The following is a 27,248-nucleotide window of genomic DNA, read 5'->3' as shown; positions in this document are numbered from 1 at the left end:
GCACCTCTGTTTCGCGATCGTAGGAAAATCAGAATGCCAATGCGAGGCGAAAGCAGTCTCCCAGCCCAGAATTTTACGAGCAATTTTCCCGCGTGTCACGAGATGTCCTGGCGCGTGCATTTGCATTGCGTACACGCACGGCGCATCGGGCCTACGTCTGTTTCCCTCTACCTCTCATTATCGCAGGCAAACGGCGCTCTTTTGGATAATTGATTGCACACGGATGCGGATGTAACGAAACGTGGAGTGTAAACCGCATCGCGATGCCGAATATTTGCGGTCCGACGACGGCTTCAGTCGCGCGACCACCGACGTTTGTTCATTATTTATCGCCGCGATTATTGTTATCGCTCGACGCGATTACGCGCGAAACGAGATTTCGATCGTCATGGCCGGGGCGTCACCCCGCTGCGGAATTTTATAAAAGAGTTTTCCTCTGCGTGACCGCCCGCGCTCGCGAGAGAGCGGAATTGAATTGGAATTAAAAGAGCCGGCAAAATGAGAAACCGCGAAATTAAACGGACGCTGTAAACGGATGAACGTGACAAACATGGGAAATTCGCGGGACTAATGCCAATAATTATTTCTGTTACGCAAACCTCAGATAAACGCAAATGAAAGGGGTCCAGGGACTTTTTTTGGTTTCCGCGAATTAATTTGATACGCAGTTTAATTGAAACCTAAAATATATCCGTGAAAATCCAATTTACCGAGGTACTTTTTACAATAAAATAGAGAATTTACGTGGACGAGCCGAAACGGAAATAGAAGTGTTTGCGTTTCGAATTTTTCGATTCGCGTGCCTGAAGTCCGCGTCTTCGGTCGCGCCGGTTCGCGAGGAAGCAATTAGAGAACTAATCCGGGCATCGCCGTCGGGATGGCGCTTAGCACGACGACGTGACTTGACGGAGCTTCTCTCGGAACAATGCCCCAGCGCGAGATCGCGATCGCCGCCCACGCTGCGAAACCCACGAAGGGCGCCCCTTCTGGCGGCGGCTGTGGGTTAGGTTTTGGGGAGTTTACAAAGCAGAAGGTACGGCATTCCCGGTTGGTTGTTTATTCATTCCGAGTTTAGATCGGCGCCTGGCCGACGTGGGTGCACATCGCCGGCCAAGGGACAACAACGTCCGGCGCGTTTTCTAAACACAACGCGAAACACGTGGTCGGCGGACCAGGGCGATACACCGAAAACTTTGTATATCGCACCGCGAAATATACATTTCGAAAACGTGGACGGCGCTTCTGTGTTTTCCTTTCTCTCGCTAAGCACAGCGATTCGATTCAGCACGCGGAGAAAGAAGGCAACAACGACGGAAAGCACGAGACGATCCGCGATGAAAACTACGGCGCGTCGGGTTTACTCTACCTCGCGAGCTTACAACACGAGATGCTCAAACGAAAATAAAACTTGAATACATTTGAGATCTGGTGCTGCTACTTTTCCATTAGATCCCGACGAATTACCTTTATTAAATCACTGCAGCTAAGCTTATCAAAACGTTCAGAAACTGCTGTTGAAACTGTCCGTTAAAGCTGCGAAGCAAGCGTACAGTGGACTTTACCGCGATTTACGAATTAAATTTATCGTTCAACCGCAACAAGCAAATGCGTGCGAACGCTTCCGTTATGTATTTCGGTGTTGAAACATACGAATACCTCGCATGCAATTTCACGCTGGCTTAATGACAAGTGGCGTCAAAGCGGCCCGGTATAATCATCCAGCCGATCGTATAATCTAGAAATCGTAGCCACGTGGCCCGTCAGTTGGTTTACGCGGAGAGCTCTGTCATTGATAGCGTTCTAATTACGGAACGAGTCGGCTCGCTGTCGCTCGAATTCAACGCTCGAATTTAAACAAGCCACAGGCTCCGCAGAGCAGACCCTACGGCGACGCGATATCGTAATTCGCTTCGAAATCATCTGTCGTGGTACGATGTAAGGCCAAGTTTCGCCGCGTTTCAGGACAGCGCGACAACGACTTCCGGTCGGACGACGGAGCGACGCGCCACGAAGGGCGCCCGGAGACGAGCCCTTCAACCCCCTGTCGAAAGTGCGCGGAGGTGTAGACGAATCGCGGTTAAATCGCGCATGAAATGATCCTGGAAACGATGAAGTTCCTACCGATCGTATCTATTTCCGGCCGCACGCCAATCATAACGCACGCACGCACGCGAGATTCGTCCCCCGTAAATTTACGTAGGTGTAACGCACGGTGAATTGTCGTGCATCGAGAGGCGAAGCGACGCTTTCCTTGCGCTTGCATGCCGATAATGGCGCGCAGGATGTCCGCGAAAAGACCGGACGTCCCTTTCAGCCACGAGTAATTTTTTTTTTTTCTTTTTTTGAATTTATTCGTGTCTTACATTCTATTTTCTACCGGAAGTTATTGCTCACCGCAAATTTCAAGCCCTTGATATTTATGTAAAGTCCTTGGAAATTATTACAATGTAGACGGCATGTTTAATATTTAACATTTATGCATTAATGATAATAATTTCCAGCAAAGTATAACGATATGTACATGTTTCAACAGCATTAAATATTAGGTACTGCTTGCTAAAATTAAAAAAAAAAAAAGTTTTTTTTAATTAAGTACTGCTTGCGTGAAACAGCGTGGTATGATTAAAATACTGAAAGAGGAGTTTTTATAAAAATATTTGATTGTACGAAGCGAAGTAATGAAATGTTACTATGTAATAATAAATAAATTTTGCCAAAGTTAAAAATTTTCGCCGTAAAGGAGTCTGCAGTGTTATTAATGGACATCGTGAAATATTTGCGACAGAAAGCTTTCACTTTGTATCGGATCCTGTCTTGTCCGCGTTTTTCTTTCTTCCGCGTTCAACTCCTCGTAAAAGAGGAATTTCTTGCTACTCCAGAGCTCTCTTAGAGTTTAATTAAAAGTTAATATCCCTGCCCGGGGCACTCTAATTATTGTGCTCAGATAAGACGTGGGTTAATTACGTAAAAATGTTCACGCCGTGGAAATGTAGCGGAAAGCAATACGCCAGTCATTTGCTGATCGCGGATAAAAGTGTATCGGATTCCCGCGGGAGGGAAAGAGCCGGCGGAGAAGCGGGGAAAAAAGTAACGAGCAAAAAAAAAAAAAAAAAAAAAGGGAGGGGCTGCGTTGTATTAATTGCATACACACATTTCGTATAAATTTCCGAATTGACCTTTGGCGTAATTAGCTTTCGTCGATCAAAACGGGAGTCTATTTCCAGCGCTCAAAGGTCGTCGCGTGCTTCTGTTCATCCAAGGAGCTTGTGATTTATATTGGATTTGGCGCATAAATCAGGGTCACTTCGTGTAACACGCGTGGGTCCGCCAAGTTCGAGAATGAGCCCTGGCAGGCCGATAGGGTCGCACGGAGGGTTAATATTTCATCTCCTATCTCGGATTCGTACCGTATCGAGACGCGAACGCGCACACTTATGGCACGACCGGAAGAGCTTCGTGCTTATTTTACTCGACCATCATACATCAGCCCACAAGTGTGGACCGTAAAAAAAAAATTAAAAAAAAAAAGAAGAGAAAATTTACGCAATGATTTATATGAATACAAATTTCCGAAAGGCATTTAACACCTCTCGGTGTCGTATCATGCAAAACCGTTTCGTAGATACGGACTGCACGACCGTCGGTATTAAACGTCTCTCGCACGTTTATGGATTAGTTTGTAGAAAAACATGGATATTTGAAACGACAGCTATAAAGTGATACTCTCTAAGTGGCGTGGATTATATTTTAGAGCACGACTTTAAACGCTATACATTTTTTTTCGTAACACAATAAATGTTTAACTTATTTCGTAGCCTAAAAATTCACCGCGCGAAAATATTTGTTTTCAATAATGATAAAAAAAGAGCTGCTATTCTGGGTGAAAAATAATTTATGTCTCTAAATATGGTATAGTGCTAGAAATACTCGTCTCGAATCGCTAACAAGGATCCATTCCATTGTTAAAAAAGAATATCAATATATTGCGCTATGTATGTCTTCGTATATCTAGAAAATGTTCCATTAGATATATCGGTACTTTTTTATTAATAACTAAAAGAAATTATGCGCAATCCCAATTCGCAAGTGTCATTATATTTGAAGACATTAATTAATTATAATTTCTTTATAATAATTACAATTGAGTGATCTACGGCATGTTACCGGTTCACTTACATTTATTTTCGGGTAGGTTAAAGTAGATTATTTTCCAAGCTTCCGTCCTTCCTTCCTTCCTTCTTTCTGTAGTAGTATTTTAGATTATCCTGACGTCTTGTAGCACTTTAAATCACTGGACCCTATATTACACTACTGTTTTTTTTTTTTTTATAATTACGATCACAATCACTATCATTTGAGAGACGAACGGCCGAAAGAACGACGGTGGATTATCGCGGCGATTATTTGCGATTAAAATTAAAAATCTCGACGGATGATCATTCGTTGTATAAATTTGCATCCTCGGTATTTGTGGCGTTGCTTACTTCCATCGGGTCGTCCTCGATCTCGACGCAAGGAACTGGCCACGACACTTTATCCTCCTTAAGTTTCTCAAAAATAACTCAATCGAAATGGGATGAAAATCTCGGCCGCGACGAAGAAGACGGGCTAGGTGCAGATCTCACGCTTGTAATGGCGGTCGCTGAAATCTGCTGAACGTCGCTGAAGAAGATGGCGAGTGAAGCGGGTTGGTACTGCTGGACGCGCGGCGGAATTCACGTCGGACGCTCCGTCGTCAGCCCGCTACATAACCTGGTCGTTGCGAAGCACTTTCGAAGCACGAAACGTAGCTCAAAACGGCAAGTGGGACAACTCAGGCGTGTAGAAAATGATCATCCGTTTCCGTCTCGACAACGTCGACACTAATTCGTACGCGAAAACTTCCTACCCGCGGTCGAAAATACGCGTAGTCGCAGAGCGATTAACGACACGTCCTCGCGCGTCCGAGTCTCTGCAACCAGACTGAAGTGACCGTTGAAGATTTCGGCCCTTGGAGGAAAAGAGAGAACCGCGTAAAAAGAGTGAGATAGAAATAGGTTCGATCGCCGCTGTCCTTATCGCGCGGAGTTCTCGGAAGCGCCGAGCTCGATGACGAGTTCTGTTTACGTTTTTTTTTATGAGCTCGCCAAGCTCGAGGAGTCTTCCTTTAAAACAGAAAGAAAAAAAAACGAAGCGTTTTTTCGCGACTCCGAGATCTACCGTCACTTTCAAGCTCCCGGATCGTCGTCGTTACAAAACTCCTGTTGCAGCCAGCCGCATAAATAATTTAATAATCCGAATATTTTTCTGTTTCGTAAAATCTTATATTTCTTAAAAAATTCACATACACGGTAACGTCGATAGCTGACGTTTACTCTCGCTTAGCACGAAGCAAACCAAGCGAGAAAATCAATCAACGTCGCGGAAAAGCGGTAGCAATTAACAGCTAAATTTACGGGTAACACCATTTTTTTTTTTTTTTTTTTTTTTTAGATAGGACTAGTAGATAGGAAACGTTTGAAAATAAAACAAGAACTGGCAGGCGAGCGGGACAAAGCGTTGTTTGACGTTTTTCGCTTTATCGGCTCCAAGATGATTATCAACTCGCGCAAACTTCAGATAAGCACGAGGTCGCGTGTATCCCTGGGAACGCGTGCAAGTGAACATCGCGAGATGTCGGAATTGTTAGCTCGCAAAATGCTGCCGATCAATTAAAATGGAACGAGAATAAACTGCGGAAGAGTGGCGCGTGCAATGAGATTAGATTCGCTCTTTCGTATTAAAGTCCGCGGCAACTCCAAAGTCGTTAATCAGACGATAAACTTGTGGCAGACCCCTGGTTGAGTCGTATCGTCTTTTTTCATTCTCTCTTTTTCTCTTTCTCGTTCTGTCACTCGTGAGAAATGGCAGATGATCGTTCAACACACGCAATAATTGTTGCGGCGAAGCTACTGATGATTTGCCGTTCCGACAGCGCAATTAAACAGCGAATAAGGTTATCTATAAAGGAGCCGGTGCACGCGGTTGTATGAAATCTAAGCGCGCGACAATGCGTCGGATTGAAAAACGCGTTTCCTGAAAGACAGAAAGACACCGAGGGATGAAGAGAAGTCGGGCCGAGTCGTCGAAAAGTTGAACAAACTCTCGTTGAGAAACGAAATGTTTGAGCTGGCGCTCGATCGGGGGTGGAGAACCCGAAGGAGCGTTTCTCTCTTCACACACCGATGATTCAGTCGGGCGAATCGAGATAAATACAGTTATATTCGGACAAAGAAGGGGCCGAGTCACTTTTGCCTCGCGGTCGTGCGGGTAACCAGAGTTCAATTCCCGGGGGCGGCGGTTTCTCGTATCGCCCCGGACGTCTCACCGTTTTCCCTTCCAGTTCTTAGTTTCTTTCTTTCGCTCGTCCCGTGCGCCGCAAGTCGCCGCTGTTCTCGTCGCATTTTCGACGTTGTTCGGAGGAGAGATAGAATAGGACGATCGCGTATACGACGGGAGAGAACGCTGCCGCGACGGAGATCCTCGGGCAGATAAATTCGTCCGGGGGCAGCGTTCCGTGCGTTAATACCGTCGTCTCCGAGAGACAAATATTTGTCTTATCTCGAGTTTTCGACTCCCGTCGTGTTTCCCGAGAGCGAAATGAATGAACGCGAGTTATAAGATCTGATAAACGAACGTCTGCGCGTAATTTCTTTATGCAACCGGAGCGCGCGATGATATATCGAGAACAGCGGGTCAGGGCTTTAAAGTTTGAAGCCATATCTCGTAGATGATCTGCAGCATTAGGATGTTTTATCAACTCCCGACTATCGCGCTACCGAGCAAATTAGTTCAAGTTATATGGAACGGTCTGAAAAACAAATTTAAGACCGAAGGCTTGATAATTAAGCGTCGGATGCTTTATCTAGTCCATAATCTAGAGCTCCTTCTTATACAGATTCTTCTTTAAAAATAGAAACACGTAGCGCCCGCATTTGCATAAATCTGCTCGCACTCAGACAAATTAATTGATCTCGAGATCGGTAGTCGATCAACTTCGGTTTCTTAAGTAGAAAAAAGCACACAGTGCTGCGTTCGCTTATTTGCGCAAGGGGGAGGACACGTCTGAGAGAATTGATTGCTTCTCCTCAAGCTAACGGAAACGCGATATACAGGATGTTCTGAAACACTTGGGTAAATGTCGGAAGTAAACTCGCTAAAGTAAAGAAACTCTATGTTCGATTTCCAGCTACCGCAAATAAGACTTAACAAAGATATCTTTCAATTTTCCATCATAATTTCGAAAGCGATGATTTTCAAACGCGCGTTTAAATTTTTTTTTCTTTTCCTTTTCTTTTTTTTTTTTTTTCTACATTGCGATGCCAGGAAACTCACTCCGGAAATTTGCTCAAATATTTCACGTGCACCCCTTCTTGCGAGGGGAGCGGAAGAATTTGATCTGTCAGGCAGAAACTCCCCTTCCCCTCATCCGCATCTCTTGCCCGCAACCCTGGGGGCCGAATCAAAGTCCAATTTATATTTATGAATACTTTCGGGAGTACGCTCGCCCGCTCGCCCGGAAGCCCGGAGTTTACTCTGGCATCCGGCGTACATATCGTACATTGTTGGTCGCGCCTTCGTCTTATACTTGTACGATTCGCGCGAGCGATATGACGAAAACGGTGAGATCACCGGCGTTTACTTTTGTGAATCACCCTGGATCCTCCTCTCGTGACCTTACTTCGCCGCGTCCGCCCGTTTGCGTGCTCGCCATAGTAATCATGCGTAGGGAAAAAAAAAAAAAAACCAGGGTCCAAGGGATAAATAAAAAAGAAAAATCTTTGAAACGCGTACTATGAGAATATAAAATTCAAGTATAATCAATAAATCATGAAAGATTTAATTCACGCGCAAACGTACGTGAAATTTATATTAAAAAGTAAATACAAGCGCGGAATTATAATGCGTGCTAATTCCCGTGCAAAATGTCTGGCATAATACTATAATCGATTATCAGTACTGCACTTTGATAAGAATTCTGCCGTCGCCCCAGGCGGTTTTTCTCAATACACGGGATACCTCGAGAGTACCGTAGTGGCCCTTAGCAAGAAGATCTTCGATGCGAAAGTGGGTCGTAAATGTAAATGCGGGAGCGCCAACGGTGCGGCGATTCTCGTGCAATATGCGTCAGAGAGAGGAAGTTCGCCACGCCGAGGGCGAACTGTACCGCCAAGATATCGGTTATTTTTGCACGTTGTACCGATAGTCGCGCATCGTCGCTAACGCCACCGACAAACTAGACTCGGCTCGCCCTCGAGTCGATTTCCGGCGAGAGTTGCGCGCCGCGCGAAAGACGACTACGGTCGGCATTGCCGTGTATCTCCATATACTCGCACGTTTACATAAATTTCTTACAAATATGGAATTCGCATATTTGGACCACGTTCGCGAGATCGCTCGACGTAACGCGGGATAAGATAAACAAATTTTCGCATTAATTGTAGAATCGACACGTTGCTTCCTCCCGTTCTCTTCTTCCCCGTTCACGGTTCTTCGGTATATGCGTGATTAATAGTTATCATACTTTGTAGCGTTGTCTCGGGTAATTCTATGTTATTTCGACACTCCGGGAATGGCAGCCTTGGGCCAGGAATCGCGTTTAATTTAAATGTAGCACCGTGGGCGTTCGCCGCGCACGTTCGCAGTGCGTGCGAATGATTGGGCCCGGTCTCTCTCGCCAGACTTGGGCAGCATTGGGAAATTCCGGATATACGATTTCGTGGATTGAGTATAATAACGCCGGGATAATAAGGTAGCCGGCGAGGCGGGCGGCCCGGCAATCTTTCAATTTCGCTCCGAAACGCAATTGGCAATGAGCCGGAGATCCCGTATCGCGGTTCCCGTCTAATGTCGCGCGATTACGGCGCGCGAAGGCGATCGGATCATTATGCGTCCTTAGCGGGAATAACGCGAAACGAGGGCACGCATAAACGCACTTATATCGCAGTTATCGCGATCCTTATCTCGTGCAATCAACGAGAATCGTCGCGGTGCGTAGATTCCCCGCATCCTCGAGATTATAAACTCAAGTAAATTACAATTTCAGCATGTGGCCTTCCCACTTTTAATCGGATAAATTGTTATCTATCGATAACATGTACCTATGTATCTTCTATCCGAAGATCAGAAGCGATTATAGCTCATGGTTATGACTTTTGTCAAGTTCAGCGCTTTTTTCCGCGATGCTTTCTTGAAATTCGCACTTACAGATATCGACGACGAGCACCGCGATCGTTGACGCGAAGCTCCGGCGGCGAAGGGTCGGAATGCGAGTACAATTTATTGTTACGTTTCCCGTTGCGCCGTTATCATCACCCATAAAGAAGGTACCGAAGGGAGCTAAGCGCGGCGAGGCAACGTCATTTACACGCCGCGAGCGCAAATCCCGCGTGCCCGCTGGCAATTCCGGGCGTTTCACAATTGTCTTCCTTATATCCCGCAGAAAGAGAGTACCGCCGTCAGAGAGACGCGCCGATCGGTGCATTCCCGGTGCAATTGCAGGAAAAAGGGGAAGAACCTGGGAGAAGTACTTCGAGAGAAGCGCGAATCACGCTCGCGGACGAGATGCGCCAGAAAATATTGACTCGAAAATAGAAAAATCCATTCGTTCCTTCGTCCAACATTTCGATTTCTCCTTGTCGATTTTTTTTATTTATTTCACGCGAGTTTGGCTACCGAGATTTGGTCTCGCGGAAATATAGTGCGTGTAAAACTTGAGTGACCTGGTCGTTTTCTTCGAAATTGTAACTTTTAGTTGTTATACGTTGAATCGTCGACGACTCTTGCTTAACGATATTAAAAGTTCGGCGGTAGCCTGGAGAGTTGATAGCAATCCCGTGAATCCAATACGGTAACGGGTACGGACATACCAGCCTCGGGTGTGAGCCGGATATGGCTCACCGTTTCGAAACGGCCCTTCGGGGATACGCGTGTATGCGACTATATCGATTATCATGCCTGCGCTACGAGACAGGACGATACGGGAAAGTAATGTCGGTCCTACGGCGTGCACAAAAAAAAAAGAAGGCGAACGGGAGTAGAATTATTCGAAATTTCTCGGAATTCCGCGTGGTCGGCGCGGAGGGTTAAATGAAAAGATCGAACGGGGGAAAACGAAAAGGGATAAACGTGGACGGAACTATCCAAGGGGAGAAGGGAGGAAGGGCTCGAGAGGAAGGCATACCGCGACGAGGAAGCACGAGGTGGGATGCAGAAGTAGAGAAAACAACCACCGCCGTCGCGCTCCTATATTATACCTTCTCGCGGCGATTATTGAACGCGCGAGCGGTATCTCGAAGGTAAAGATAAAAATAAAAATGCGACGCCGCGGCTAAAACGATAATGGCGGACGTTAATAAAGCCTGGAGATTCCCGCGTGGCCGATAGAGCGAGGGAAAAGAAGACGAAAGGAGAAAAGAGGATGGTAGACGGAGAGATGGTGGAGTGTATGTACATGTACAAGAAGAGAGAGAGAGAGAAAAGAGAATACTTAGCGAAACTTCTTCGTGGAACTTATCTCGCTAATGAGGCCTGACCATCTGACCGGGGTGACTTTTTTTCTTCCATCCTTTTTTTTTTATCCCCTGAATTGCTCGCGCAAATGCATTCAATTGCACCGGGCCATTTTGCGAGAGCTCTTGTTGCATAAACTGATATAACTCTTAAACTCGGGGAGAGACAAACGTTGAATCCGAGGGATGCATCAGTGTCAGTATTTGTTTGTATAAAACCACTGAAGATAAACGAGGCAAGGGACGTACATTTTTCTTTTAAATATTACTTGAAACAGTAAATCATTTCAAACTATGTCGCGATAGTTGCCGCTGAACTTTTATTTCGTTGTAAAATTAAAATTAAACTTTATTAAAATCAGCAACCTGATAATTCGATTTTAAAAGTAATACGTCAAATTGCGAAGCTTACCTTTATCGAATAGTTTATCAAACAGCTTAAAGATCCGCAGAATCTGTGCGATAACTGTATCTGAATTTTACCGGCGAGATAAGGCCCATAGTTGCGCGGGCGTCGAGCGTCGTAAGGAAGGAAGAGGAGAAAGAGAGGGTGGCCAATAAGTATCCTTATCAAGGTCCGATCGAGGCTAGGAAGGAAAGGAAGACCTGTTGCGAGCATTCAGAGCCGGAAGCGACGATTAACCTCCGAGGCCGACGTTACTCGTTACGATCTATGTAGCGGGTAAAGAGATGCTCGCGAAAAGAATAGACATTTATTAGGATCTCGAGAGAGGAAATAAACGTGAGGAGGATAAACGATACCCGCCGACATTTGACAAAACGTCGTGAGAAGAAAATTACACGTGACTTTTTTTGTAATGACAAACCAGTCCAAGTTATTTCACGTGAAATCAAAAGAGGATATTTAGTAGTATTAATTTCATATACGAACGTCGATTAAATATCTCTTAAAAACGTTATTAGCTTCCTCTCTGCGTGGTAATACAGGGTTAACCTGATCGCGCGGCGCAGGTATCTTCGTCTTGAGCTTCCTTGCACGGTTTTCACCGCACTTATATGCCATAACGTAAGAACTCCCAGATTGATTCCCGCATTTACCGAGCGCCGCAATGTATACTGCTCTATGATAGCTGAGATTAATGGCGAGAGTGATGGTTCCGGTTACTTATCCTATGCTGCTCATCGTGCTATTTCGTACTCCGCGATAGCCTCGAATCGGAGAGATTATCGCGAGATTATGTAGTATTACGAAAACGCACGCATCAAAAGCAAGTTGTACGTTTATCTCCCGTTTCCGCGTCGAAATAAAGCGCTATTATATCTCCCTGTTAAGAAACATGCGTAACAGAAACGCTCTAGACATGCATATGTCGATGCGCGAATAATGCGACGCAAACGGAAAATTCTTGTAAAGCTTTCACGCGTGTATTTCGCTCCTTCTTAATGAGCGAGTTTGGAAAATGCAGTTTTTTCTAGACTGAACCCTAAAGAAAGAGTTAACCGCTTTAGCGCGGCGAGCTCTTGTCCAACTTTTTAAGATTTGTGTTCGGCCAAGCGAACGTCTTCAGCGGAGCGAGTTTTGCCTGCGTTAAGTAAGAGGAATGCGTTGCCCGGCGTGGTCCATGCAGCATGTGTTCCTATCACCTGCCGGCTACGTTGCAGCTGCGCAAATGTACGGTGTACAAAGAAGCGAGAGCGATCCAGGATGAACTTTAGACGGAATTCATGGGAGAGACAAGGAGAGAAAAACGCGAATACGCGAAAGAGGCCAGACGATAAAAATTCCTACGTTTCCGTACTTTTCACCCTTTTTTCTCTCGATAGTTACGCAAAACTTACCGTCAACGAATGAAATTGCATTCCTACCGATGCATTTTGTTAGAGCCGAGGGAAAAAAAAAATGGGAAGCAACACGACGAACGGAAGTTAATTTTCGTCTGCATTTTATCCCTTCGAAGGACGGACGGAGCGAAATTTTTGGAGCACTGAGCACAAGTTCGAATTTCAGAGAGAAAGAGAGACGATTCTGCCGTCGCGGCGCCTTGAAAAATGCCGCCCCGGGAAGGTTACCTCCCGGTGAGGTGCATTCTTCGTCAACGTCACTTTTTCCATTGTCCGCAGTCGGAACGATATACGCCGCGTTTTTACAAAAGTGCGGTTTGGAACTGCATTCGTAAATTGAATTACCGGAGATGCACTCTCGAATGTATTAAGAAAACTAATAAAACTGCTAAACGTCGTTTTTTTTTTTTTTTTAATGCAAATTGCAAGCTGTCGCGCGACGGAAATTTTATCGCGAGTTAACTAGTGAGAATCTTAATGTTGGCGGTTCAGAAGTAGAATTAATGGTAGCAAACGACCGTACAATTTTCTTTCCACTTTCGTAAGAAAAAGAATTGTAATAACGGTCGCACGACATCGGATTGTTCTAATGATAACGTGTGCCTTTTAAGGCAGCAAGTTATGCCGAACCTTGAAACGTTATTCATACATTTTAATACGTTACCGGGGCATCAACTTCGCGTGTGGCAGTTTGAAGTCGGCGGTGCCGAATGAAAATTTAATGGTAAGGTAAAGGGCGAGTTCCGGCTTCAAGAAAAACGAGGAGGCACCCATGCGAAGGAACACATCCGGCAGAGACGCACGGTGTAAAATTAGTCCTCGGACTAAGCGAAACGAAGTGTTATTTAATAACTCTATCGATTTCGCGATCATTATATACCTACGGTCCCTTTTTTTATTTATTAATTTTTTTTTTCAAAAGCGATATAAAAAGCTGAACGTCACGTTCATCATAGAATTTAATATTTAAGTTTCGAGTTATTAATCGAGCAAGGTAATTTCGGCGGAATATCCGTCTGCGGATGGAGCATTCCTGGGGTCCCCGATTGGGCAAATTTCACGCTGTGGAGAACGCTCGAAAGGGCTCGCCCGCAGAGAGAAGAGAGGGCCGCCTTCCTCGAGTAGAAGGAGAACGCAAGGTGCATTCTTCGGCAGCGCCACTTTCATCCGCTGCCGGACAACGCACACGCGCACGCCGTGTGCAGCCGCATCAAAGGCGCCGACGGCACATGGACGGTGCTCCTGCCGTGGACCACGCGAGACGCGACGCGACGCGCCGCTCCGCGTCGCATCGAGAACACCGCCGTCGGATTCACGGGCACGCAAGAACGCGTGTACCGTCTCACGTATCTCATGCCGGTGGCATCTACGCGTGTCCCGTAACCGCAGCCGCAACCGCGAACGCGTCACGGCGTTGTTCGACCTCAAAAAGTCACGAGTTTTAAAGCTGAGAATAATTAACAATTAATAAAGCTTAACCAGATACGCCCTCCGTATACGCAAGTCGCGGGGGATTTAAAGCAACGATGTCGGACACAGCTGATGGAATTTTTTTTTTAATATCGGTGCAGCAGGTGGCAGGAATGCACCTAGCTTTAAGTGCATAAAGACGATCGTTCGGACAGAGGTTCACGGCGCGGCGAAGAAGAAGAAAAGAGAAGGCAAAGGGAAGTACCGAAGGATGTGGCGCGGTGTAACAGCTGGCTCGACAATTTGAAGCGGGCTCCGAAGGGACTGTGTCTTTTGTGGCTTTCGAGGTTTTCAAAGTGTATCCCAATGGGTCCCTCGTGCCAGCCGATTGGCACTAACGGTGCCCTTTAATGAAACTCAATGTGTAACCGTTGGCCTGACGTCTATTTAGAGCAACGTTGTCAGTCAAAAAATTATTTTCTATATTCCGCGACGTAATCGTATTTTTAAACCGCTCGCACTCGAATTTTCAATTAAAATTGCGCGCACAAAGTGGTCTCGTCCAAGTGTCGACTGCCGACACGTCAATGTCGTAATTGAATAAACGAGCGAACCGACAAAAGAAACGAAATTCGCGATGCCGCTTAAAATTCCGACAGCGCGAATTAAGATTCAGATCGCTTAATCGGCGTGTAATCTTCTCAGACACTGAGACATTTCGTCGTTCGTCCGTGTTAAATATACATGATGTTTACCACGCAGCCATTCGTTGGCAGCTGATCTAAATTGCATATTTGCACAGATGCGAATAACGTCGGTGTTGATGTCCGATAAATATGAGGAAAAAAAAGAAAAAAAAAAAAAAAAAAAGAACGCAAACAAGCTAAAATATAGTTAATTATTTTGTCACACATCGCCTTAAATAACGTCATTTAAGCTCTAATAATTTTTTTATAACATTAACGAATATATAACAATAAATTGACCAACATAAGAAAAATAAAGATGATTAATTTAAAAACGTGAAACAAAATCAGTGTTGAATGCAATAAAAGACGAGGAAAAACTGGAATTCATGTATTTACGTGTTGATCGCGGTAAACGGAGAAATCTACCGATTTTCGGACAATAGAGTTTTCCGTGGCCCTCACTATTCCCGGCTCATTTTTTTTCTTTTCCCTCCGAGAGATGCAATTAACTTTTAACCCGTCGTAATTGCTCCAGTCGTTAGCGTGTCGGAATATCGGACGTACGTGCGTGCATGCACTTGCCACGGTTAAAATTACCTTATATCGGCATAGCGCGCGCCACTCGATTATTACAAAGCGAGGAGCGGTATAAACAGCTACACACCCGCCTTCCAGTTCCTCGGAAAAAAGGAAATACGAAAGACACGCGAAGGACATACACGCGGGATGTTCGTTCTGATAATTACGGGGGTGATTCGTGTCTTGCCCGGGAACAATTATCTCGAAAATTTAAATTTAAGGAGCCGCGCGAGGAAACTCGAAAAATCCGTGTCGGCCATCTCCACATAACTTATAAACGTTCGTAAAGTAACATTTTTTTCACTTATTCAGTCTGCTCGTAAAATATTAAACATTAATACACTTTTTTTTTTCTTGCGCGAAGAGAGGTCATGGAAATTAATTTTGAGCAACTCTCGTATCGTTAACATATTTGTTATAAATGTACTTTGAATGTAGATAGTGAGCCTCGATAATGCCATTACATTTATCACATTAGTTTATCTAAGACGCGAAAGACACTGTAGAATTTTTATAGCTATTGAACCAAACGAGATATATTATGTATATGGCCGCTAAAAGATCGTAACCCACAGTCTTGCATGTTGCTGCGTCTTGGAAAGACGCGTTAATTATTTATTGAGATGCAAATACCGCTTTACGATCTTGCGAAGTACATCTTCCACCGTTTCATTTACATTTCACGTTTCCCCGGGGCGATCTGATAGAAAAACAGACGTAGCGATTCATAAATCTTCAACGAGACTTTACATTATTTTTTCAATCGAGTTTTCGAAAAACAGCACTGCCGCTCAAAAGTTTCCGAGATGAAAAGTAACGCAATTCAATTCTGACGCAACGCGAAACTACGAATTGTAACATTTACATTTTTCCGCGATTATTATATCATCGAAACTGCGCGCCGCGCACGTCATTTTGATAAACGTGAAAATGTATTACCTCGATATTTTGTCGTGCGAAATAATGCCATCCGGAATGCGATAATGATCGCGCATACGTTTCACCGATTGACGCGGATTCATTAATATTAATTAAATGAAAATAGTACGGCGCGTCGCGTCGCATTACGTCTCCATCGCGATCAAAGGCTTTCACGATCGAGCGACTATAATCTTTTCTTTCTCGCAACCGAAGGAGCTAAGTGAGTCCTGCGTTGTCCCCGCCGTCGTTTTACACGTACGCTCCCTCATCCCCTCGATATCGAATCGCGAAATAACTGCGTGGTGATTTATCCGACAGATTTATAGAATTTCGATTCAGCGATTTTGTTTCTCTTTAAAAGAGTTTTATGTCTTCGCAAACTGTAAAATTACAGCCGCCCACCCGGTTCGCTCATAAATTGTTTACGCGACGTTTAAGCGTGTGACATGTGTATTATTGTACTGTATACTTTCTCCTTTCATGTTATAGCTGTAGACGTAATTAAATAAATAGATGAAAGATTTTGTAATAAAAATTAAAATTATTGAGCAAAAAAAAATATAATAAAATGTTTTTTTTTTTTTTCTAACAAAGTTCAGACCGGAAGCGGGAGGAAAAAAAACGAAAAAGAGCTGGAAAACGCGCGAGCGTTATCCGCGCAGATTATGCGCTGTCAGCGTGACTTACGCGAAAGGAGATAGCCCGCACAGATTACTCACGGACGTAGACGTAGAATGTCGCTATTTGCACGTGGCGTTGGACTCTAGGAGTCGAGCTTTGTACTCACCCTGCGAGTTTCAAGGGGGTGGGGAACGGGAGGTGTAATCGCGTGTCAGCCGCAGGCGGCGGTTTCGGATTTGGATCTCGCCTTGGTACTCACCTGCAACAATGAAAGAAATAAATTATGTATCATTTTGCACTCACGGTGGATTTAATCGACTTTGCGGGCGCGCGCGCACAATTTTCCCGACCGAACGAGCAAGCGTCGTGCGACAATCGTAGCGAGTTATCCGAGATCGTGGTTGATCTCAATTAACAGTCGCGACTTAATTAACGCGCGTGAAGTTACATACAAAAAAAAAAAAAAAGCGTGATATTTAATTAGTAAAATACATTTGTAAGCGACAGGAGAAATGTAGGAATAACGAAATATCAAGCAGATGTACAGAAGAGAATTAAACTTTCGGCGGGGAACAGTTCACTGTGCGGTTTTATTCCGTAACTCTCGCACAAAAAAAAAAAACCAACGATATGTATTATGCAGCCGTAATATTGTTGGCACAAAAGTTACAGAGGCGTGCGGAGCACCATGTGTCGCTCCTTTATTCCATTGTGCTAATCAAATAGTGGAGGCAGTTATATAATTTACGCAAACGTAATTTGCCCCAATTAATTGTTTATTACGGCGGCGCATTGCGAGCAACGCTGTTCATTTCTGCATCTAGATATTAACACGTACGTCGCGCGCGGCGTAATCGCGCTGTTTGCTATTGGTAATTGCCAATTAATTCATAATCCTCTTCGTAATTTGCAAAAGTAAACACCGTGCGTAATTAAAGTACACTTCGTCGTCCTGATTCGTAATCGGAAGATATTTCGCTGCCCCGAAGACTCCGCGTGATTTTTATCGCAGACCTTGGAAAACAAAATTCCAGCCCGCGGAATTAAAAATATATATATGCAAATATCGTGAAAAGTGACCGGACTGATTTACGATCGCAGGAGCTTCTCGCGGCTTCGCACCCTGCTCTCCTTCTCACTTTCTCTCACCAATGAATAACCGTGCACCTTAATATAGAATTAATTTGCGGCCAATTAGTCAGCAATGAAGTCAGCCGCTGTCCTTCGCGAGGACAGCTATATATAAATTTTCCCCGTACCATTATTCACGCAGCCGTCAGGTAAACGCTTTGAAATTGCACATCGTCCCAATCGTTCCTCAAACGTACGCTGACGGCTTCGAAATTAACGGCTGCGGTTGCGACGAATCCGCTGATGGTTGAGAAACCCTGACGTGCACGGGCGCTAAACCTGTTCCAACTTCTGGATCACGAAACCGCCGTATAGTGTCTTACGTATTTCGTTCTAACGTCTTCACTAATGAGCAATTGAAACCCGAGCCCGAGCCCGAGCCCGAGCCCGAGACCGGACCTTCGCTCGTGTGCGCGCACGCTCGCGTCGGTGTGAGTGAAACGCGGAGTTTTGCGATGACGCTTTGCATAAATTTGTATCACGATCGGATTGAGTTAATCTCGTTGCGAGCTGAAACGATCACCACGGAAGAGATAAACTTTCGACGGTGGATGCGTAGTAAATCACGATTAATTGATCGGATAGCGTGATAGCGCCTCATTAAAAAATTCAAATGTACCCGACTTCTTTCTGCTGACTTAATCGACAGGGATACGTGAAAGCGGCCATAAGAGATTACCAGCGAAAGGGTGAAAGATGATTTACCGCCGGTGTTACGCAAATTAAAACATTCTAAATGCATTTATATTTTAATTAAGCGATAAACATTGTATTTTTAGAGCACGGCCTAAGTCTTCTTTTATTGTGGAAATTAAATGCGTTAAAAAAATACGACGGTAAAGATCGAGATCGATCGAATATGTCAAGATTATGTAGAGGAATTTTCTTAATCTATCGCACCTCATCTTTACGACCGTTCCCACATCCGGTAATCTCGCGAGGAAAACCTGATTTGCAACCGCACACTCGTTTCTCTCCTCCGGTACAACTCTTTCTCTCTTTTTGTGTTTCTTTTTCTTTTTTTTCCTTCGGGGGGTCGGCCACTTTGCAAAGCAAATATGTTAAATAACATATTCATACGATCGAGCATTATCGACAATGATACACCAAGTGGCTTCGTTACGATTTTATTATGGTGACTTTCAGGTTTCGCCAAGGAGGTATGCACGCATCTCGAATATAATTATCCGCGTCTCGTTATTAAGTCTGATGACAGACGCGGAATATACACGGTTCTTTACAGATCAACACTTTTGCTTTTAAATAAGATAAATAAGATAAACTTAATGCCGTGAGAAAAGAATGCATATTGATTAAGGCGTTACACAAATTATTATACATATACTTCAAAATATTTTTTTAATGTAAAAATTAAAAAAATCTTTTTTCTTCTTTTTTCTTTCGTATATCGCACAATTTGTAAAACCGCTCAGGCTGATACTCGATGGACGAAATTCAAACCGATGGTCGAGACAAGGCGGCGAAACCAACGAGAGCGAAACCAAGTAAAGAAGTCGGACGTAATCGAAAAAAGAAAAAAGGTGACGGGGAGAACGAGAGAAGGAAAAGGAGAGGAAGTTAGCGTTGCTGCGAAACGTGAAAAGAAAAAAAAAAAAAAAATTGTCGACTGGCGCCGTTTGGGCAGCGGTTCACGCCAAATCCTCCTTTTTACTTCTCCCTCCTCGTCATTTCCTTCGTACTTCCTTCCACTGCTTTTTCGTCTCCTTCGAGCGAGTGTTAGCGGCTTGAGTTGACGATTTCGTCTAAAGTTCGCTTTTCCCGCTTTCCGACACAAGTTTTCCCCACAATTTTTTTCCCCTTTGAAAATCTACCGGGGTCATTATTTCTAATAACTTGAATGTAATTTAAAAAAGAAAAGAAACATCCGAGATTCACAAAGCGATACGTCAACTAAATATAAAAAAAAAAATTTTAACACATCATTATTTATATCAACGTCATAAAACATCGCGTATTACAATAACTGAATTGGAGGCTCTGTTTGATTAAACTCTATTAGAGAGAACGATAACTTATAGAATTTGCTCGAATAAAACTTTCATTAGAGTAAACTCGATTCGATGGAACTGCAGCTGATAGAATAAGAAACTAAAATGTGATTTTAATGTGGGGAAAAATAACATAAGGGATAAAATGAGAGAGAACCGGCTTTCTATATTAACATTTCATCCGTATAATTTCGTTTACATTTTCAATCAGCAGCCACTGAACTAGTTCGTTTTCATTTGACGTTCCGAGAAGAATCGCGCGTTCCACTTGACCGAGACCGTAAACCGCCGGAACGCACGACCGCGTTCGACAGCTCATTGATTAAGCTGTCGTTAGTACAATACCCCTCGGGCTTACTCGTACTACTTCTGTAACCCTCTATGCCACGTACGCCCAACATTTCTCCGTTGGTTGCACCGGATTATTTATGCGACTCTTTGCACATGCCCGCGATTCCTAAACTTTGCGTCGCGCTCGCTCTCCCGCAATAACGAGCGATTCAACCAAAAATCGATACAAGGTCGAAATTTCCCGTTCGTACAAATCAAACCCTTCAAATGTCCGCAACAAAACCAGAAATTACACGTCAATCACGAGCGTCGCCGAGTAATCTATTCGCTATGCCTTTTCGATATGCGGCAATGTCTAACTGCTAAAATCATCAGGCTTGCAATTTCACGTTTCATTTAACGTTCCTGATAAGCAATTGAACACGGGATACTTAGATAAAGTTTCTCTTTGAAAATTTCGCGTGTCTTTTATCTACGGACGTTTATTAATTTTATCGTTTCTGCCTGAATTCTGCTTTTCAACAGCACATTCGGCACGAATTAAAAAGAAATCAATACGGAAAGTGGGACGAATTGTTTCGTGTATAAAAAATTTTTTTCATCAGCGCTAATTAACACCTTCGCAAATAATTACGTAACGCTTTTCCAAACATTTACGTAACGAACGCTTATATCACGGTCTGAGCTGTCCATTGGTTTGACCTGTATTTTTGTACCACAAGCGCGGAGTTATTACATCGATACAATAAATCGAATGTCTTCTAATTGGATCGCGTTCACGAAGCATCCGAGTTCGGTGTCGTAATCACAGACAATGGCGGTGCGCAATCATCCGCGATAACCTCACGAGTGTCATCATCGTTGACGACGCCGTAGATCAAGCGAGAAAAAAAAATATGTATATGCATATAACGTCATGTTTCCTAATTGATTCAATTTCGGCGGCAATCGGTCTGGAGACTGTCGTGCGACGGCCTTTGCCGCGAAACGAGCTCGCGCAGCAATTTCGCTGAGGTCGAAAGTCGTCGATACTGCGTGCTTCTCGCCCGAGAAACGCACCGCTGCCCGAATTTACAGCGGAAATTAAAGAAAGGAACGCGGGGGATATTTGTAAGGAACGCATTTTTGAAACAATACAAGGCAATTAAAATTTTTAACTTTTGCCGAAAGCAAACGCTGGATAGTTTTGTCATGAATTTTCTTGGTTCTTTTCGTCGTTAATAAATCATTTATTTAAATCATTTTCGAATGTTAATTCCTCTTTTAATCTTCCTTCAGTGACTTTATAATATGAGAATTATTCAATTCCATATAATGAATTTTATGTTAAATAATTTTGTGACTCGCTATCTACGAAGCGTCGACGAATGTGAAAACCTTCGCACGAATATATTTCACTTTGAGATGTGTTTAATGTAAATTTGCATATATGATTTAGAAACAGAATATTCGATGGAATGTGACCAAGTGTTGGTCAAAATTTCCATTTACCAATTCGGCAGATAATCTATTACGCGTCCACGTTGCGTATTCATTTATATTCCACAGCCGTATTCACAGATCGAAAATGTAATGGAATAACGCATTCTTTTCAACAGCACCGTTCGACGTGCCCTTCGCAACATTATACATTAATTATCATATCATCGTCGCATTAATAGATCAACATGACCAATCTACGATCTATCGAGTCGCGACTGTCAAATTCTGGCGAACGAACTTTATCCCGCGCATCGATCATCCAAAGATTCTTAAACGAGTCGGTACAAATGCCAGCCTCTCCAAATCGTCTCGTCTCTCCGACAGCGCGCATATCGTATAACTAAGAGGCAGGAAAAAAAGAAAAAAGGAAAAAAGAAAAAAAATTGAAAAAGAAGAGAAATCTACGGGATCTATCGTCGAGAAGCGGCGCGCTCTAAAATCAACATCAGCGACAGGTAAAGCGTCGCAAGAATATCAAATTTCCCACGAGCTAATGGAGCTCGCGGAGCATCGAAGATAGCTGTGCCCGGAGCTCTCGACTTCCGCTCACCTGTGTCAGGTTGAGCACCACCCTGGCGAACCCGAACTCTCCCACGCGTCCGCTTTGCCCCCTCCGTCGCGGTTCTCTCTTTTCCTCTCTCGCGCCTCGGCCTTCTTCAGGTTCCCTCCGACCACGCATCCCTTTCTCTCAAGAGTATCTCCTCCTCGCTCTTTTCCGCCCTGCTCTCGGCTCCGGCTCCCCTCGTCGCTCTCTGTGGTATGCTTTGAGATTCGCCGCCCGAGGTGGTGCCCCCCGTTCCCGTTCCCGTTCCCCGGCTCCCCGCCGTGGCACCGCCGGTCGCGATGTAACGACGGCTCGAACAGCTGATTCGCCGAAGGGGGTCAGCCACCCCGCGCGACTTGGTCGCGTTCAGGGATCTCGGGCTGCGACTCGCCGATAAGAGCGCGGTCTGGATAATTCGCGCGTATCTCGAATCCGAATAGGTGAGTAACGCGAGCGATCGAGGGGAAGTCTCAAGAGGGAATTTCGCGATAAGCACCCGCCGGTTTGGCAGCTGCGATACGCGCCGAAGCGTATTGCGTCCCATATCATTTTTCAGTCAATTCCGACGAATGTAGAAGACTCGGTTCGCTTCAAATTTTAAGTATAAGCATAAAAATGTATCAAATGATCTTTTTTCTTTTACATTACGTCACGTCACGTCACGTATGTTTATAAAATGCAGCAGTGGGCTAAATGTTCCTGGCGGCGCCGTTGGACCGACCGCATATCTGATGCATTATGCTAAATACGCGCGAAGTCACTTCACTTTCTCGCCCTCGCGCGTACGACGGACGAGGGTTACCCCTACGCGCGTGTGTACGAAATGAGGGGGGGAAAGGGGCCCGGCGACGATCTTATCTTCTCTCGGAGTGCAGGGCGTACGCGGGACTTCCTGATTTCTCGCTCTCTATACACGCGCGTTAGACTGGAAACAAAGGAACCGTGTGTCGTGCCCCGACGAGCGGATCGCGGCACGTACGCCTCCAATTAAAACGAATTCAACGGGTGAGCTTGAAACTCTGACGCTCGAGAGGATGCATTTGTCTGAGCGTCCAGGTAGTGCATTAAGAAAATTAGCTTGCCAAAGTGTAGCTCGACATTGCCGGAATTGCATAAATTATCTTCTCTACATGTAGAATTTTTTTTAGTAACTTATAAAAAATTTGCGGCCACAGAGGTTTCTTTAAAATTCACTTTGTCCATCTCGACGAGCGTTACAACGATATTTGCCGCGAGATGTTAGCGGTGGATTATTCCGTGTAACATAGGCGAACAAATGGTAATTTTCGCCGTCAAGGCGATTCCTTTTTAACTCTGCTCTTCTGTAGCTCTCGTCGCGGGCCGTCTATCATAATCTACGCCGTGATTCACGTCGCTTTAATAAAACATCCTTGTACGCGGCGAAGAGTGTCAGCGACACGCAAAACAAACCCCCGGTACGATCGACCCGCGATTTCCAATCGAGTGGTCGTGCCAGCCGACCCATCAGCGCGAACATAAGCCCGTCCCATCCGTCTGCTTCAACCCCCTCGCCAACTACCCAACCTCGCGAGTGCATCGATGCACCGGACACGATTTCACGAATCGACAGAGCTATCAGCGCGGCAGTCGAGCTGGCGATAATCGTCGCTTCGTCAGCGTTTTTCCCCGCCTTATTTAACGGTGCTCTCTCCCCGCTTTGTTTGTCGACGGCTCGTCGCCCAATCTCGACAAACAATAATTTCGCTGCGCGCGAGACGGAAAAAATGTATAGACCAGCCAATGAATTCACGCGAGAGCCCGTAAAACTGCCCATTTCGAAAATAAAAGTTGAACTTTTTTGAAAACGAATTACGCGGTATAGGTTGAAAAATTATGGGCCTTAATCCACGACACAAATTTGTCCCGGCGACTTTAAAAACTTTAGATTATCACGCGGCTGTTGTACTTGGAGGGATAATGTTCGCCCGCATCGTACGAGAAGATTTTTATGCGTCATATGAAAACGTGTGCAGTTCGTAATGTCCGTGATACGAATTATTCATCCGGACCGGAAGTCTGAGAAAACAGAATTTTGAGTCACCATGAAAAATTCATATTTCGGACGTCAAAAGAGCTCCTCTTTCACCAACGGAGTTGCAAAAATCCGCGGCGTCTTGTAACACGTCAGCAAATACGGGGCAATATGGCATTGAGAGATATATATGTATAAGGCTCTTTGTCTTACAGGGATTCAATCTTCGAGCTTTTTGCCGAGTTTCGCAAAGCTGCGCGGATTCGCATTCGCATCCAACTTTTTCGATTCGAATCGCCATTCTCGAAATCACTCGTGGGAGTTTGATCACGAAGTAGCACGGTAGATTTTTTCGTTCTCCGCGATTTTTCAGCACGCGTGTAATTCTCGTGAAGGAGAATCGCGAGCTCGTTAGCGATACGTTACTTTATCACAGCTGCGGTACACGAATTTGCACAGAAATGCAAACGTCAGGTTGGGCGGAAGTTTAATTTGAGGCTTGAGCGCGATGGGATGCCAAAACTCAGCGGGAAACCGCAGATTTTGTCCCGCGGACGCACGAAATTCTAACCGATGCGGCGGCACCGCGGCTTTTCCGCGGATGATTAGCATACGCGCCCACAGAATGATCAATAGATTATAGCGCACTGTACAAATTAATAGTTAATTCGTTATTAACCTCTCGCGCAAGCAAAAGTATATGATAAACGAGTAGGATAATATCCCGCAGTTTTATCATTTAAATATACATAATCTAATAACGTAACACATTATTAATGTGTCATATACTGGTGATATTACGAGAGTACATTTTTAAAATGTAATTGAAAATCGATGAATAAGAGTATTTTAATAACAATTTATTATCCGATCTTGTACTTTTGTAATCTTCTCGCGATATTTAATGTACTTTCAAAGTAGCCGAGTTTTCCTTCGTTCTCGCGCCTGCGAGACAAAATCACAGCGTTAAATGCGATGACGCTGGATATACGGCAGCGTAATAAAAGCATGAGAGAGCTCGCAGTAACGTGATTACGTGAGGAGATTCAATTTTTACTTGCGATAAAGCCGTTCCACGAAATGTAAAATGTACGTGACAGGAGGGGCTAAAAGGATTTCGCGATTAAAAATGGGGAAGCGTAACGCGTTCATAAAAGGGTTATCTGAATAATCATTGCTTTAAAATCGAACTCGATGAGCTTTTGTTATTCCGACGCGATTGCCATCTGCCGAATTAATTAAATAAGATTATTATTTCGAATGTGCACGATATACTAATAAGATTTCTGCCACTTTCGAAATGCAAAAGTCGTAATTAACACGCTAGATAATTCCGACGACACTCTTCAATTAAGTGCGTTCTCAATAACACATTAAATTCCTCGCTCGGTCTTTCCGTATCGCGGAAAGAAACGCGGTTATCAGTTAATAAATTACATCGCTACCACGCAAGATTTATTTACCCTGGAACGAGATCTCTCGCATACGGTCAATGTTTTTACCTTCGCGCGTGTGCTAACACGCCGTCGGGAGCTTCTCGATAATCCTCGCGGCTTTAATTGGGTAGCGCGTAATGCAAATTAAATTCAAGACTCGGTGTCACTCCAGACAAGCTTAACCACGAGCACTCTGTGCACATCGGTGATACCTCGGTCACTGTTCTTGCAGCTATGTCATTCTAATTAGAACATAGCGGTAATATTTATTTTTTAATAACGCATCTGCTACGAAGCCGTACATCGAAAAGCAGATATGAAGTTTTCTGCGGCGATTGCGGCTAAAGTACGTAACCCTAAGCGGCAGAGACAGAGAATAAGAGAACGGGAAGAAATCGGTCTTCGGTAATCCGGCCGGCGCGGTACATACATGCGGCACGTGTAAAACTCGACGCACACGACTCTAAAGTCACGTTAGCTAGCTGCCGTCGGCGCAGCAAATGTCATATCTACCTTCCAGCGTACCTAAGATTAAAAGTTAATTAGGTATCGCGATTAACATATGTAATTTATATGTAATTTCTTAATTTCTCGCTAATTTTCCGCGGCCAGACGCGGAATTAAAATCTTGTTAACGGTAGAGCCTCATTTAGCACGACTGTACCATCTCGCATCGCGCGCCTTTGGTCATTCATACGGATTGCAAAGAGTTTCTCTCACACGACGGGTCCGGTGAGCGCGTGCACGGACACGCAAGAACGTGTTGACGGGTGCTAACGATACTTCGAAGGCCGATCTGCTCCGATTGTTTAGATGAGCCAGGTCGCCCAGGTCAGCTCTGCTCTCGTCCTGATTTCCTCCCTCCCGTTCCCTTGGCATTCCGCCCGTTGTCCTGTCATTTTCTCCCTTTCCCTCTCTATCTCTCTTTTCGGCCACATCGGCTACATCCTTCGTTCATTCCGCGCCCCTCCTCTCCATCAAAATTTCTTCTTCTTCTCCGCCCTTCCTTTCCTCGCTCTCGCTCCTCCGCGACGTCCGCCAGCTCTTTTTGTCTTTCCACATTTCTTCTCCGTTTATTTTTTTCGTCTGCAAGCCTGGCATACCTGACCGCCGCGAGTGCAGCCGCCTCTGCAATGAAGGACGAACGCATGGGCCGGAAAAAGAACGGGCCACAAAGGGAAAAAAAGACGGCGGAGACGAGAGAGAGAGACGGAGAAGGGCTGCCTCGAAAAGGTAGGCATCTGTGCACCAAAGCCCGTGCGGCACAGTTCGATGCAATGGATATAGCTGCGTGAATTTATATATTCTCTATTGACCACGCGTTGATTAATTGATTAAATCTCTCCAAAAGGAGGAAATATAATACGAAACCAGAAAAACAAAAAATGTATCTTTATAATTAAAATAGCACACGAGTTCTAAAAAAGTGGAAAATATATGTGGACTTACTCAGCATCGAATAAATGTGCGTTAACAAAACCGTAAGGTTTTGCATGTGCAATTAAAAGCGAAAAAGAGCTTTGCTTTTAAATATTCATGTACATTACGTTGTGCATGTAATTATTCAAGAAAACGTTTGTACTTTTAATAACGTTTTCTGGATGTAATATTTAATTTTCAGAATGAAGTTCATTAAAAAGTAATAATAATAATAATAACCATAATGAAATACCATCAAAATTCAATTGAGCTTCAGTATTTTTATTAAAAATAAAGATTATTTTTTAAATTGCGAGAACGTAAGTCCTTAAAAAATCGTATCGACGAGATTGCAAAAAAATTTTTGTTTCTAATTTTATATCACAGCGGA

General features: G+C 44.4%; 1 protein-coding gene across 2 annotated transcripts in view; it reads right to left on the bottom strand.

Annotated features, from left to right (window-relative positions):
• Positions 1-27,248, bottom strand: part of Dlp (glypican dally-like) — a 102,260-nt gene that overhangs the window by 24,380 nt on the left and 50,632 nt on the right. The window contains exon 1 of one of the 2 annotated variants that reach the window (XM_070660818.1): positions 4,177-7,758. The exons of the other annotated variant lie outside the window; for it this stretch is intronic. The gene's annotated coding sequence lies outside the window, so the exon portion shown is untranslated. Of the gene's footprint in view, positions 1-4,176; positions 7,759-27,248 lie in introns of those variants that run through there. 2 annotated transcript variants of the gene reach the window in all.

This window comes from Cardiocondyla obscurior, linkage group LG08, assembly GCF_019399895.1.
Source record: "Cardiocondyla obscurior isolate alpha-2009 linkage group LG08, Cobs3.1, whole genome shotgun sequence".
NCBI classification, from domain to species: Eukaryota; Metazoa; Arthropoda; class Insecta; order Hymenoptera; family Formicidae; genus Cardiocondyla; species Cardiocondyla obscurior.
This window is presented reverse-complemented; position numbering and strand designations above follow the sequence as displayed.